Source organism: Leuresthes tenuis, unplaced genomic scaffold (assembly GCF_036924035.1).
Source record: "Leuresthes tenuis unplaced genomic scaffold, fLeuTen1.0.hap1 SCAF_11, whole genome shotgun sequence".
NCBI lineage: Eukaryota > Metazoa > Chordata > Actinopteri > Atheriniformes > Atherinopsidae > Leuresthes > Leuresthes tenuis.
The window spans coordinates 30,936,141-30,950,375 of record NW_027325365.1 but is presented as its reverse complement, the minus strand read 5'-3'; positions in this window follow the sequence as shown (position 1 = coordinate 30,950,375).

Here is a 14,235-nt window from a genome sequence, read left to right as displayed (position 1 = left end):
ATTACTCACAAACGGGTAAGAAAAGGTAGTATTGCCAGACCATACATGATCAAAACAGGGAGCTGAGGTGGTTCAGCTGCAAGATGTGAATGTCTGACTATAGTTTGTAAAAAGCGGGTAAGACAAGGTGCGAATGCCCTACAATGTATGATCAAAAGAGGGAGTGGAGGTCTTCGGCTGCAAGGTCTGAATGTCTAACCATAATTTCTAAAAACCGGGTAAGAAAAGGCTCGAAAGCCCGACTATACACAATCAAAAGCGGGAGCGGGAGGTTTTCAGCTGCAAATCCTTCACTCAAACCAAGTGAAAACTGCTTTGTCCTTCATATTTATCAATGTCTAGATTGACTTCAACAAAGAACAACACTGGATTTTGCAGTAGAAGAAAGAGCATCACTGAAGGATCAGTAATCCGAGAATAAGCTTATTTTCATACGTTCTGCATGATTTGGGATTTTATGTATAAAATGAATTCCTTCACTCAAACCAAGTGAAAACTGCTTTGTCCTTCATATTTATCAATGTCTAGATTTACTTCAACAAAGAACAACATTGTATTTTGCAGTAGTAGAAAGAGCAACACTTGAAGGAACAGGAATCCGAGAATAAGCTTATTTTCATACGTTCTGCATGATTTGGGATTTTATGTATAAAATGAATTCCTTCACTCAAACCAAGTTAAAACTGCTTTGTCCTTCATATTTATCAATGTCTAGATTGACTTCAACAAAGAACAACATTGTATTTTGCAGTAGAAGAAATAGCAACACTGAAGGATCAGGAATCCGAAAACACGCTTATTTTCATACGTTCTGCTTGATTTGGGATTTTGCTATAAAATTATTTCCTTCACTCAAACAAAGTGGAAACTGCTTTGTCCTTCATATTTATCAATGTCTATATCGATTTCAACAAAGAACAAGGCTGTATTTTGCAGTATAGGAAAGAGCAACACTGGAGGATCAGGAATCCGAGAATAAGCTTACTTTCATGAGTCCTGCACGATTTCGGATTTTCCTATAAAATGAATTGCTTTGCTCAAACCAAGTTAAAATTGCTTTGTCCTTCATAGTTATCCGTGTCTAAAATGTATCAAGCATAAAGTTCCTCATATTACCCTGAATGAGAAAGAAGCATCCCTTTGGTTGAGCAATACGTTCCTTTTGCGGAGTTATGCATGATTTCGGATTTTGCTATAAAATTCATTCCTTCACACCTTTTTTTTTTCACCGCATTTTATAGATTATGGTTGGAAATTTCAACCACTCTAATCCGAAGACCTCTCCTCCCGCTTTTGTTAATATATTTGAACTTTAGTTGGACATTCTCCCCTTTTTGCAGCTAAACCACCTCCGCTCCCTGTTTTGATCATGTATGGTCTGGCAATACTACATTTCCTTACCCGTTTGTGAGTAATTATGGCTGGATATTCACACCTACTTGCAGCTGAACACAATCTCTCTCGCTTTTAATTATGTTTGGATATTCGAACCTTTTCTTGACTGCTTTTTGCCAACTTTGGTCGGACGTTCACACCTTCTTGCAGCCGAACACCTCCGCTTCCGCTTTTGATGGTATATATTCGGGCATTCGAACCTTTTCTTACCAGCTTTTGACAAACGATGGTTGGACTTTCACACCTTCTTGTAGCCGAACAACTCCGCTCCCGCTATTGATTGTGTACAGTCGGGTATTTTAACCTTTTCTTACCCGCTTTTTACCAACTATGGTCGGACATTCACACCTTCTTACAGCGGAACACCTCCACTCCCTCTTTTGATGGTGTATGTTCGGGCAGTCAAACCTTTTCTTACCTGCTTTTTACAAACTATGGTCAGACATTCAACCCTTCTTGGAGCCGAACACATCCACTCCTGCTTTTGATTATGTATAGTTGGGCATTCGCACCTTTTCTTACCCATTTTTCAGTAATTATGGGTGTACATTCACACCTTCTTGCAGCCGAACACCTCCGCTCCCTCTTTTGATCATACATTTTCGGGCATTCGCACCTTTTCTTACCCGCTTTTTACAAACCATGGTTGGACTTTCACAACTTCTTGTAGCCGAACAACTACGCTCCCCCTATTGATTGTGTACAGTCGGGTATTTTAACCTTTTCTTACCCACTTTTTACCAACTATGGTCGGACATTCACACCTTCTTACAGCGGAACACCTCCGCTCCCTCTTTTGATGGTGTATGTTTGGGCATTCGAACCTTTTCTTACCCGCTTTTTACAAACTATGGTCAGACGTTCAAACCTTCTTGTAGCCGAACATATCCACTCCTGCTTTTGATGATGTATGGTTGGGCATTCAAACCTACTTTTTGCCCGCTTTTCATTAATTTTGGGTGGACATTCACACCTTGTCACAGCCAAACACCTCCGCTCCCTGTTTTGATCATGTATGGTTGCACATTCGCACCTTTTCTCACCCGCTTTTTGCAAACTATGGTCGGCTGTTCACAGCTTCCTCTCCACCATACTTGTATGGTGGGATGTTCACACCCAGTTGCATCCGAAGACCTCCGCCCCCACTTTTGTTGATATTTAGTTGGTCATTCGCAGCTTACCCGCTTTTGGCAAACTATGGCCTTCTTGCAGCCAAACACCTCTGATCTCGCTTTTGATAATGTAAGGTTGGGCATTCAGACCTTGCTTCACCTGCTTTTCACCAAATATAGTCGGACATTCACACCTTCTTGCAGCCGAACACTTCCGCTCCACCTTTTAGTGTTCTATCACACCTTTTTTTCACCGAATTTTATAGATTATGGTTGGAAATTCTCAACCACTCTCATCCGAAGACCTCTCCTCCCGCTTTTGTTAATATATTTGAACTTTAGTGAGACATTCACACCTTCTTGCAGCTGAACCACCTCCGCTCCCTGTTTTGATCATGTATGGTCTGGCAATACTACCTTTTTTTACCCGTTTGTGAGTAATTATGGCTGGACATTCACACCTACTTGCAGCCGAACACCACCTCTCTCGCTTTTGATGATGTATGGACCGGCATTCTTACCTTTTCTAACACATTTTTCAGAAATTACGGTCGGAGATTCACACCTACTCACAGCCGAACAACTCCGCTCCCGCATTTGATGGTGTGCAGTCGGACATTCTCACCCTTTCTCATCAGCTTTTTGCAAATTATGATCTGACATTCACACCTGCTTTTGATAATGTATGGTTTGGCATCCGCACCTTTTCTTACCCATTTGTCAGGAATAATGGGTGGACATTCACACCTTCTTGCAGCTGAACACCTCCTCTCCCACTTATGATCATGTGCGGTTTGATTTTCGAAAATTTTCTTTCATGTTTTCTAGCAATTATTGATGGACATTTAGACCTTCTTGCAGCTGAACACCTCCGCTCCTGCTTTTGATCATACCTTGTCAGGCATTCGCACCATGTCTTACCCGCTTTTTACAAACTTTAGTCGAACATTTACACCTTTTTGCAGCCGAACACCACCTCTCTCGCTTTTGATGATGTATGGTCCGGCATTCTTTCCTTTTCTAACACATTTTTCAGCAATTATGGTCGGACATTCACACCTACTCAGAGCCGAACACCTCCGCTCCCGCATTTGATGGTGTATAGTCGGGCATTCTCACCCTTTCTCATCAGCTTTTTGCAAATTATGATCTGACATTCACACCTGCTTTTGATAATGTATGGTTGGGCATTCGCACCTTTTTTTTACCCATTTTTCAGGAATTATGGGTGGACATTCACACCTTCTTGCAGCTGAACACCTCCTCTCCTTCTTATGATCATGTGCGGATGATATTCGAAAATTTTCTTTCATGTTTTAAAGCAATTATTGATGGACATCCAGACCTTCTTGCAGCTGAACCACTCTACTCCCGCTTTTGATGGTGTATAGTCGGGCTTTCAAAACTTTCCTTCCCGGTTTATACAAATTATGGTTGGACATTCAGACCTTCTTGCAGCCGAACACCTCTGCTCCCTCTTTTGATCATACATTGTCGGGCATTAGCACCTTTTCTTACCCGCTTTTTACAAACCATAGTCGGACTTTCACATCTTTTAGTAGCCGAACAACTCCGCTCCCGCTATTGATTGTGTACAGTCGGGTATTTTAACCTTTTCTTACCCGCTTTTTACCAACTATGGTCTACATTCACACCTTCTTACAGCGGAACACCTCCGCTCCCTCTTTTGATGGTGTATGTTCGGGCAGTCAAACCTTTTCTTACCTGCTTTTTACAAACTATGGTCAGACATTCAACCCTTCTTGGAGCCGAACACATCCACTCCTGCTTTTGATTATGTATATTTGGGCATTCGCACCTTTTCTTACCCATTTTTCAGTAATTATGGGTGTACATTCACAACTTCTTGCAGCCAAACACCTCCGCTCCCTCTTTTGATCAGACATTTTCGGGCATTCACACCTTTTCTTACCCGCTTTTTACAAACCATGGTTGGACTTTCACACCTTTTAGTAGCCGAACAACTCCGCACCCGCTACTGATTGTGTACAGTCGGGTATTTTAACCTTTTCTTACCCGTTTTTTACCAACTATGGTCGGACATTCACACCTTCTTACAGCGGAACACCTCCGCTCCCTCCTTTGATGGTGTATGTTCGGGCATTCGAACCTTTTCTTACCCGCTTTTTACAAACTGTGGTCAGACGTTCAAACCTTCTTGTAGCTGAACATATCCACTCTTGCTTTTGATGATGTATGGTTGGGCATTCGAACCTACTTGTTGCCCGCTTTTCATTAATTATGGGTGGACATTCACACCTTGTCTCAGCCAAACACCTCCGCTCCCTGTTTTGATCATGTATGGTTTGACATTCGCACCTTTGCTTACCTTCTTTTTATACTGATTGCTCAAGATTAAGTTGTTCTTTCTCAAACTACAAAAAATTTTTAATTGTTGAAACTTGATTTGAAGTGGATAAATAAGGAAGACAAACAGTTTTAAGTCAGGCTGATAGCAATTAATTTTATAGCAAAATCTGTATTTCGTCATTTGTCGAGAGATGCTTATTGCTGAAGAAGTTCTTTCTCATTCTACAAAGTACAACGTTGTTTATCATTGAAACTTGATTAGACATGAATAAATATGAAGGACAAAGCAGTCTTAACTTGGTTTGAGTTAAGGAATTCGTTTTATAGGAGAATCCGAATTCGTGCATAACTCGTAAAATAGAGCTTATTTTCGGATTCCTAAAGAATGAGTCTGGTTCTTTCTCATAATACAAAGTTTGTTGTTTATTGTTGAAACTTCATCAGACCGTTAGATATAGTCGGACTCACCTCGACGCACGGCTTGGGATCTGGAACCAGTACTCTTGAGAGGGGTTGGACTCTCTTCCACTCTGGAGTTGCCCGTGGTGAGAGGCGCAGAGCAGGTGTGGGCATACTTATTGCCCCCCCGGCTGTGTGCCAGTACATTGGGGTTTACCCCAGTGAACGAGAGGGTAGCCTCCCTCCGCCTTGGGTGGGGGGACGAGTCCTGACTGTTGTTTGTGCCTATGCGCCAAACAGCAGTTCAGAGTACCTACTCTTTTTGGAGTCTCTGGGGGAGGCACTGGAGAATGCTCCTACCGGAGACTCCCTCATTCTGCTGGGGGACTTCAATGCTCACGTGGGCAATGACAGTGAGACCTGGAGGGGTGTGATTGGGAGGAACGGCCCCCCCGATCTGAATCAGAGTGGTGTTATGTTGTTGGACTTCTGTGCCAGTCATAGACTGTCCATAACGAACACCATGTTCAGGCATAAGGGTGTCCATATGTGCACTTGGCACCAGGACACCCTTGGCCGCAGTTCGATGATCGACTTTGTGGTTGTATCATCGGACTTGCGGCCGTATGTCCTGGACACTCGGGTGAAGAGAGGGGCGGAGCTGTCAACTGATCACCACCTGGTGGTGAGTTGGCTCCGCTGGTGGGGGAGGATGCCGATCAGACCTGGCAGGCCCAAACGTATTGTGAGGGTCTGCTGGGAGCGTTTGTCAGAATCCCCCGTCAGAAGGAGCTTTAACTCCCACCTCCGGCAGAGCTTCAACCATATTTGAGGTGGGGGACATTGAATGGGCCATGTTCCGTGACTCCATTGCCGAGGCAGCTGGTCGGAGTTGTGGCCGTAAGGTGGTCGGTGCCTGTCGTGGCGGCAACCCTCGAACCTGCTGGTGGACACCAGTGGTGAGGGAAGCCGTCAAGCTGAAGAAGGAGTCCTATCGGGCCTTTTTGGCCAGTGGGACCCTGGAAGAAGCTGATAGGTACCGACGGGCCAGACGGGCCACGGCTTCGGCGGTTGCTGAGGCAAAAACTCGGGCCTGGGAGGAGTTCGGTGAGACCATGGAGAACGATTTCCGGACGGCCTCGAAAAGATTCTGGTCCACCATCCGGCATCTCAGGGGGGGGAAGCGGCTCACAGTCAACACTGTTTACAGTGCGGACGGGGCTTTGCTGACCTCAACTAGGGATGTTGTGAGTCGGTGGGGGGAGTACTTCGAGGAACTCCTCAATCCTACCAACACGTGCTCGGAAGAGGCAGAGTCGGAGAGCTCGGAGACGGGGCCTCCCATTTCTGGGGCTGAGGTTGCCGAGGTGGTTAAAAAGTTCCTCGGTGGCAAGGCCCCGGGGGTGGATGAGGTCCGTCCTGAGTTTCTCAAGGCTCTGGATGTTGTAGGGCTGTCTTGGCTGACACGCCTCTGCAGTATCGCGTGGACATCGGGGACAGTGCCTCTGGACTGGCAGATTGGGGTGGTGGTCCCCCTCTTTAAAAAGGGGGACCGGAGGGTGTGTTCCAACTATAGGGGTATCACACTCCTCAGCCTCCCTGGTAAGGTCTATTCGGGGGTATTGGAGAGGAGGATCCGTCGGATAATCGAGCCTCGGATTCAGGAGATGCAGTGTGGCTTTCGTCCTGGCCGTGGAACAGTGGACCAGCTCTATACCCTCGGCAGGATCCTGGAGGGTGCATGGGAGTTCGCCCAACCAGTCTACATGTGTTTTGTGGACTTGGAGAAAGCGTTCGACCGTGTCCCTCGTGGAGTCCTGTGGGGGGTGCTCCGGGAATATGGAGTGCCGGACCCCTTGATAGGGGCCGTTCGGTCTCTGTATGACCGGTGCCTCTACTTACTGGTCAATCTACGTTCCCATCCTCACCTATGGTCACGAGTTGTGGGTAGTGACCGAAAGAACAAGATCGCGAATACAAGCGGCCGAAATGGGTTTCCTCCGCAGGGTGTCTGGGCTCTCCCTTAGAGATAGGGTGAGAAGCTCAGTCATCCGGGAGGGGCTCGGAGTAGAACCGCTGCTCCTCCGCATTGAGAGGAGTCAGATGAGGTGGCTCGGGCATCTGGTTAGGATGCCCCCTGGGCGCCTCCCTGGGGAGGTGTTCCGGGCACGTCCCACTGGGAGGAGACCCCGGGGGAGACCCAGGACACGTTGGAGAGACTATGTCTCTCGGCTGGCCTGGGAACGCCTCGGGGTCCCCCCGGAAGAGCTGGAGGAAGTGGCCGGGGACAGAGACGTCTGGGTTTCTCTGCTCAAGCTGCTGCCCCCGCGACCCGACCCCCGGATAAGCGGCAGATGATGGATGGATGGATGGATATATCCTCCACCAACCAGACTTACAACCCCCGACTAGGGTAGCAGAATTTCTAAGCATCTGTACCCCAAAACTACTATCAAAAACATATAAATTATTGTCTAAGATAGATGACACAATGTCTCTTCCATCCTCAAAATGGGAGGCAGATTTATCCATCAGTTCTGGTCATAGCTTCTAACCACAAATATGTTTGAACACCTTCATAAAGACTCGAAATCCTAATTTACAGCTCATACAATACAAAATCCTTCATAGAACACACTATACAGGACAAAGGATGTTCAGGATGGGTCTAACACACTCAAACATCTGCTCACATTGCACAGATAACACACCTGATGATTATGTACACGCTTTGTGGTTTTCTGCGCCTGTCCAGAAGTTCTGGCTTGAAGTCTGTGAGGACCTATCAACATGGCTAAAGTGTAGCATCCCTGCATGCCCCACACTGTGCATACTGGGTGACTTAGACAACATCAACATGGAAATTAACTCAGCACACATGGTTGTCACAGTGTTATGTATCGCAAAGAAAACTATTCTCATGAACTGGAAAGCGAAGAACAATCTGTGTATTAACCAGTTTAGAAATTTTCTTTTAGATTATATTAGCATGGAAACAATGTCTGCCTCCTCAAAACATCAATTGGCTGAATTTCATTCTCTCTGGTCCCCTCTGATTAGTTTTATCACATAGTGGTGGTGGTGGGTTGCTGGGTGATGGTGGGTCTCAGGCCCGGGCTGCTGCGACTGGTGTGACCGGGTGGTTTGTTTGTTTGTTTTTTGTAGAGGTCCTCCGGGGTGGGGTTGGGTTGAGTGGGGTGGGGCGGGATGGGTACCTTCTGGGGGTACAGTAGCTCCCGGAATATGGTCGCTGCAGGCCCCGAGCCTGGTGGACATCAGGCCCTCCTGCCCATTGCTGGCTCCCAGGTAGCGGGGATGCCTATTGCAGCCAGTCCCTGGCTGCCCTCTCTGGGGGAGAGTAGCTCCCCCGGTATATATCCCCATACCCCTCTCCCTTCTGGCTCCTGTACACAGCACACACTCACACATGAAGGGTTTTGGGGGCGTGTGTGTTCGGTGGGGTGTAGTGGATGGGGCCACGTAGGTGGTCCCCTTTGGTTGCACTCTGCAGTTCCCTGCCCCTGTTTTAATTACACCTTAGACATTAGTACTTATCAAACACACTCACACACACACATTAGGTCTTGGGGGGTGGTTACACTGAGTGGCATCTGGTGGGCGGGGCTCTTTGGGTATGTAGGCTGCCCAGAGTGCCGCGCTCCCAGTTCTACAAGTTTGGCTGCCCCTCAATTTTAATTGCTCACTATTAGAAAATATTGAAGAGCCAGAAGGGTGAGGGGAGGGGTCTTCTTCGCACACCCCTGCTTCCTGGTGTCTGCTCGGGGCAGGAGGGGCCAGGAGGATTAATTAATTGTTCGGCTGGTTCGGGGTCTGTGGTGGCTGGGGGGTTGCTGGCCTCCTGGTGTGCCCGCTGCACTACACCCCAGCAGAGTCGAGGGAGGTAGGATGTGTGGATGTGTGGATGTATGGGACGTGAAAGTGTGTGTGGTAATGATTGGGCCTGGATCTGGGACTTGCTGTCGCCTGGCCTGCCTGTGTTTCTCCCGATGGGGCATCAGCGTTGCCTCTCCCCACTGCTCGCGACTTCACCCACCTGTGGGCACGTCTTGACTCCCAGGGCACTTGGCCAGGGGCGCTGGGGCAGGCGCTGACCCACTTTGTGGCTGTCTGGGGAGCTTGGCCCTCCTGGGTATTGGGTGGGGCCTCTGCCGGGGGGTTTGGGGGCGCTCGGGCTCCTGGGGCCCAGGTCCAGTGCACGGCCCATGTCTGGGCGGCTGGGGCCTGGCGGGGTCGGTGGGCTGTTGCCCCTGGTTCCCGGAGTGCCTCTGCCCTATGCTTATGGGGGCTCTTTCCGGGGGCTTCCTCTGCAGTCTTCTGGGTGGATGCGTGGTTGCCCCTGCGGTGGGCTACCTGGGTTCTGTGCTCTGTGGGGGCTGCTGGTGGCCTGGGTCTTGTGGCCCTCTCTGCCTGCTTCTGATTGTTTGGGGGGCTGTGGATTGTGGCCCTGTACGCTTATACACTCATAACTAAGCACAGTTATCATGTAGGTCCTGTGCCATGGGTGTTGCATGTTCTCACACACACACACACACACACACATTCATTAGTCCAGTAGCATGGTCACTAAGCAGTTGATGTATTATCATGTCGTCTCAGGTCATCTATATCCACAGCTGTGTTGTATGCGATTGCCGCTTCTTGTGCTTGTTTTTGTTTGTTTGTGTGTTTGTTTTTTCTCTGCTTGTCTGCTTTCAGGTGCTCCTCTTGGCGCTAAGGCTGGATTCCCCTCATAGGCCATGGATTGTTGTCTGTTTTGTTTTTTACAGGTGTAGCAGCTGGTTGTCTGGTTTTTGTTTCTATTTTTTTTCTGTTTCCTCTTCTTTCCTCTTCTTCTTTCCTTGTCCCCCGGTCCGGTTCAGTTCAGTTCATGTCATATATTGTAAAAAGAAATAAATAAATGGGCATCAAGGGGAGCTTTACATTTATAAAACTTCCCTTGGTAAAACAAATCTGTTTGGCATCATAGGTATTCAGACTACAATTCTTCTGACATAATGCTGAACAGGACAAGGGGAAAAAAAAGTAAAGAAGACAGTTCTGCCGAAAGCCAGGGATAGACCTGTTCTAAGTTCTATACTTTTTAAAAGGGGCGTGTTTATCAACTATGGAATTAGAAGATTTACAAAAATGGTCAAGTGCTAGATCTTCATCTGGGATTTTAACAGTGTCATATAACTATTCAACAGATCAGTTAAAAAAAAGCCTGCTCATGGAGATGTTTCAGGATCTGGATACCAAGCGTGGACCTAATGTTTTCATTTTTGCAATTCTGATACAGGCTATTGAGCAGTGATAACTAACACCAAGTTCAGATACTGCGGATTTTCTACCTTTGATTTGTTAAGATTGAGCCAATCAGGGACAACCTTGAAGGATCTCTTTGGTTTTGTAGGATCAGTAATTACCTGAGAAAGGTTGATATTGGTACACACCTTTTTTAAATGATCAGAGGCAGAGTTCAACTTGTTTAAATTAAAATAGCCACACAGAGATTGGGTTTAGGCCACATGCACACAGAATGACATCAACAAATATAAGAAATATTAAACATTTACACATAGATTTTTGAATATATGTAGAGGAATGATACTTTGAAATGTGCTCATTGCGGAGTTATGATCAGTTGAGTAATGAAGGTTGAACTATTCTGGGAAAGAGGTTCTATTCCCAGCATCATGATGGACACTCCTGATATAGAAGGTTTCGCTAACGCATTGGAATTGTTTTACTATTTTCATATGCATGTGCAATGAAGAATTGCTTGCTGCTGATAAATGCAAAGAAGAACAGCTTACACATAGATGCTCACATATAGGCTGCTGAATGCAATGAAGACCTGCTTATCAAGTAAAGTTCAATGTCAATGTGTAATATTCAATTAGGATTTGCAAAACAGTGAAGTTAAACAATGAATGGGTCCATAGTCGGTATGAGAAGACTACAGGAATATTTACCTGGGTGTACGTTCAAACAGAGATGAGAAAATTGCGATAAATAATTGTTTGTTTGTTTGTTAGTATGTATATGAATGTTATGTGTATAAACTGTGTTGAGTTATAGTTACTCAGTAGTGTCTCAGTGAAACAACCGACGGGGGAAGCCTTGCGGTGACAACAAAAGCAGTGTTTTACTGATCAGTCAAGTTGCTCCAGTGTACTCCATACAAACTGGTTGGCTACTGAAGGGATAGAAAATGGGGAATACTTGTTTTAAAGCAAACAAGGAATTAGATGGGAAAAATACATGTTTTAACGGGACCCAGACAATATTAAATACTCAGACAGATGGGAGAAGAAGTGTAGTTTTGTAGGAAATCACAAAATTATTACATAGAATTTGTGAAATCAATTGAAGAATGCCTTTCTGAAGAGCTGTTTACCACAGATGAGCAGCTTTGCGACCAAGCACATTGTAGATCGCTTTACTGCCAAAATGATCTAATTTAATGGATTGGTTTAGACATGCATAACAGCATTTTAAGAACAAAGAGAGAAACAAAAAGGGACAACGCTTCATGGTGGAAGGTGATGTATAAATAACTGTGTATATGATGAAGGGGGTGGCAACACCCATTCCGAAATCCCGCCATTCCGACATCCCGCTATTCCGACATCCCACCATTCCGACATACCACCATTCCGACATACCACCATTCCGACATGCAAACGTCCCACCATTCCGACATCCCACCATTGCGACATCCCGCTATTCTGACGTTCAAATGTCCCACCATTCCGACAAGGCTTTCCGTATAAGGAAATGTGTGTTACTCAACAGGTGAGTCCCTTCTTTCTGTTCATGCAATTTATATGTTTAACATGTTTATAGACAAGCGTTATTAAAAACACAAAGTCTCGGCAACTGGAGGAGGAGAAGCAGTCCGCGGTGGTTTTCAATCACACACTCCAATGCCACTTGTTTCAACTTCCGAAAATTTAATCCAGGAAAAAAAGGCTTACAAACATGGACCAAAACGGCTCCATAACACGCACAAGAATCCAAAAGAAACGAAAGTTAACTAAAAGAAAGCAAATAAACAGTATGAAGTGGTCAAAATTGGTTTTACGCATGCCTATGTGCGTCTGGCACATGCGTCTTCGGGCTCTCCCACGTTGGTTTGTGGATGAAAGCTATATGTTCAGCTGTAATGTCATGTAAAAACAATCTCTACATGACATTTAGTCCCAGGTGTGACCAGTTAGGTCCTTAAGATATCAACAGGCTGTATAAAGCTACAACCGTTGCGGCTGTGTGTTTGTGCCAAATGCGCAAAACCCATCCGCGCTTCCCAAAATTGGAGTGAGTACTCATAAATCACGTGAATAACATGAATAAACGTTTTTACTGCATTTTGTTGTGTTTTATACGTTCTATGCTGTCATTTCTATCTTCTTCTATTGGCAAGGCAAGGCAGAGTGCTCGCAACTGTGTCCTGTGCAGTAGCCATGATATCTGTAATTGCAATTATTACTTTTGCATATGATGACAGCGTGCAAAAGACGCATGGGCTCTGTGGAGAGCTCCGCTCCAGCTGGCTGCTGTGACAGCTCACTGACACTGTATTTCTGCTTAATCAGTTTCAGTCTCGCCAGAGTTATATTAATATCTGTATTTTTATATTTGAAATTCAGGGGATTTTGATAATAGATTATTAAAGTTTGTTTGCGAGGCTGTGGCCTCTGCATGTGCAAAGCTTGTGCGCCAAACTTTAGGGCGTATTTGCGCCGGCATATCATTAGTGCAAAATGTTTTGGGTAAAAAATAGGCTATTAAAAGGAACTGTCGGAATGGCGGTATGTTAAAAAAAACAAAAAACATACCGCCATTCCGACCATAGGAGGAAAAAAGTGTCGGAATGGTGGGACGTTTGATAAAAAATTAAGTGTCGCCATTCCGACAATTGGAGACCCATGTCGGAATGGCGAGATGTCGGAATGGCAGCATGTAACCATGATGAAGGAGAGACCATTTGAGCAGCACAGCCATTTCGCAGCACAGGGACAGCAATCCAAGTTACAGGATCTCCCACGTGTCACATTGTGTCAAGGCATCAAAAGAAGAAAAAATCACCAAACTCAAGGACAAAAAGACAAAGACTCCGGTGAACGAAGACAGAGGACTGACAAACCAGAAATACAAAAGGATTCTCGATATCAAGATCCAGAAGAAGAGGCTAACAATGCCACGAACACTTACGATGCTGGGAATGATGCCAGCAATGAACAGAGAAGAAGATTCAGTGTCATCAATCTGCATTACGTGCCTCTAATGAGGGGGTGAATATAGAATCCTCAACGATTACAACGTCTCTGGGAACTGTGACAACAACAAGGTTTAAACCATTTTGATATATATTGTAACCTATTGTCTAAGGAATAGTGCTGAAAATGAGGTAAATCTAATCCACCACTGTCCTTGGTCTTCTGTAGGGTTTTTAAACTAATACGTGGTGGTTTGTTTTTCCACAGAAATTTGGAGATGCATGAATCTAGTGACTTAAACCAAGTAGCAGATGGTTTTATGGGGATCATTGAGAACAAATAGTTAACTTTTGGTAGTATCATCATTTTAATGGATGTAACTCTCCCCATAAGTGATATAGGTAAGGACTTCCAACGAGAGATCGTCCTCTACTGTCTTTAATAATTGCACATAATTTAGCTTTGTTAGCTCTGAGAGCCTGGAGGAAATGTTTATGCCTAAATATCTAATATTTCCTGACTGTAAAGTGATCGCAGGTATATTATGGACCCTACAATTAATGGGCAGAACTGTGGTCTTAGACCAGTTGATAGAGTAGTCAGAAAGTGCTGAGAATTTATTTATGAGTGTGATCGTGTGACTGAGAGACGTCTGTGAGTTCTGAAGGAAAAGTAATACATCATCAGCATAAAGACTTATTTTATGCTCAATATTTTGGGATTAATTACTCACAAACGGGTAAGAAAAGGTAGTATTGCCAGACCATACATGATCA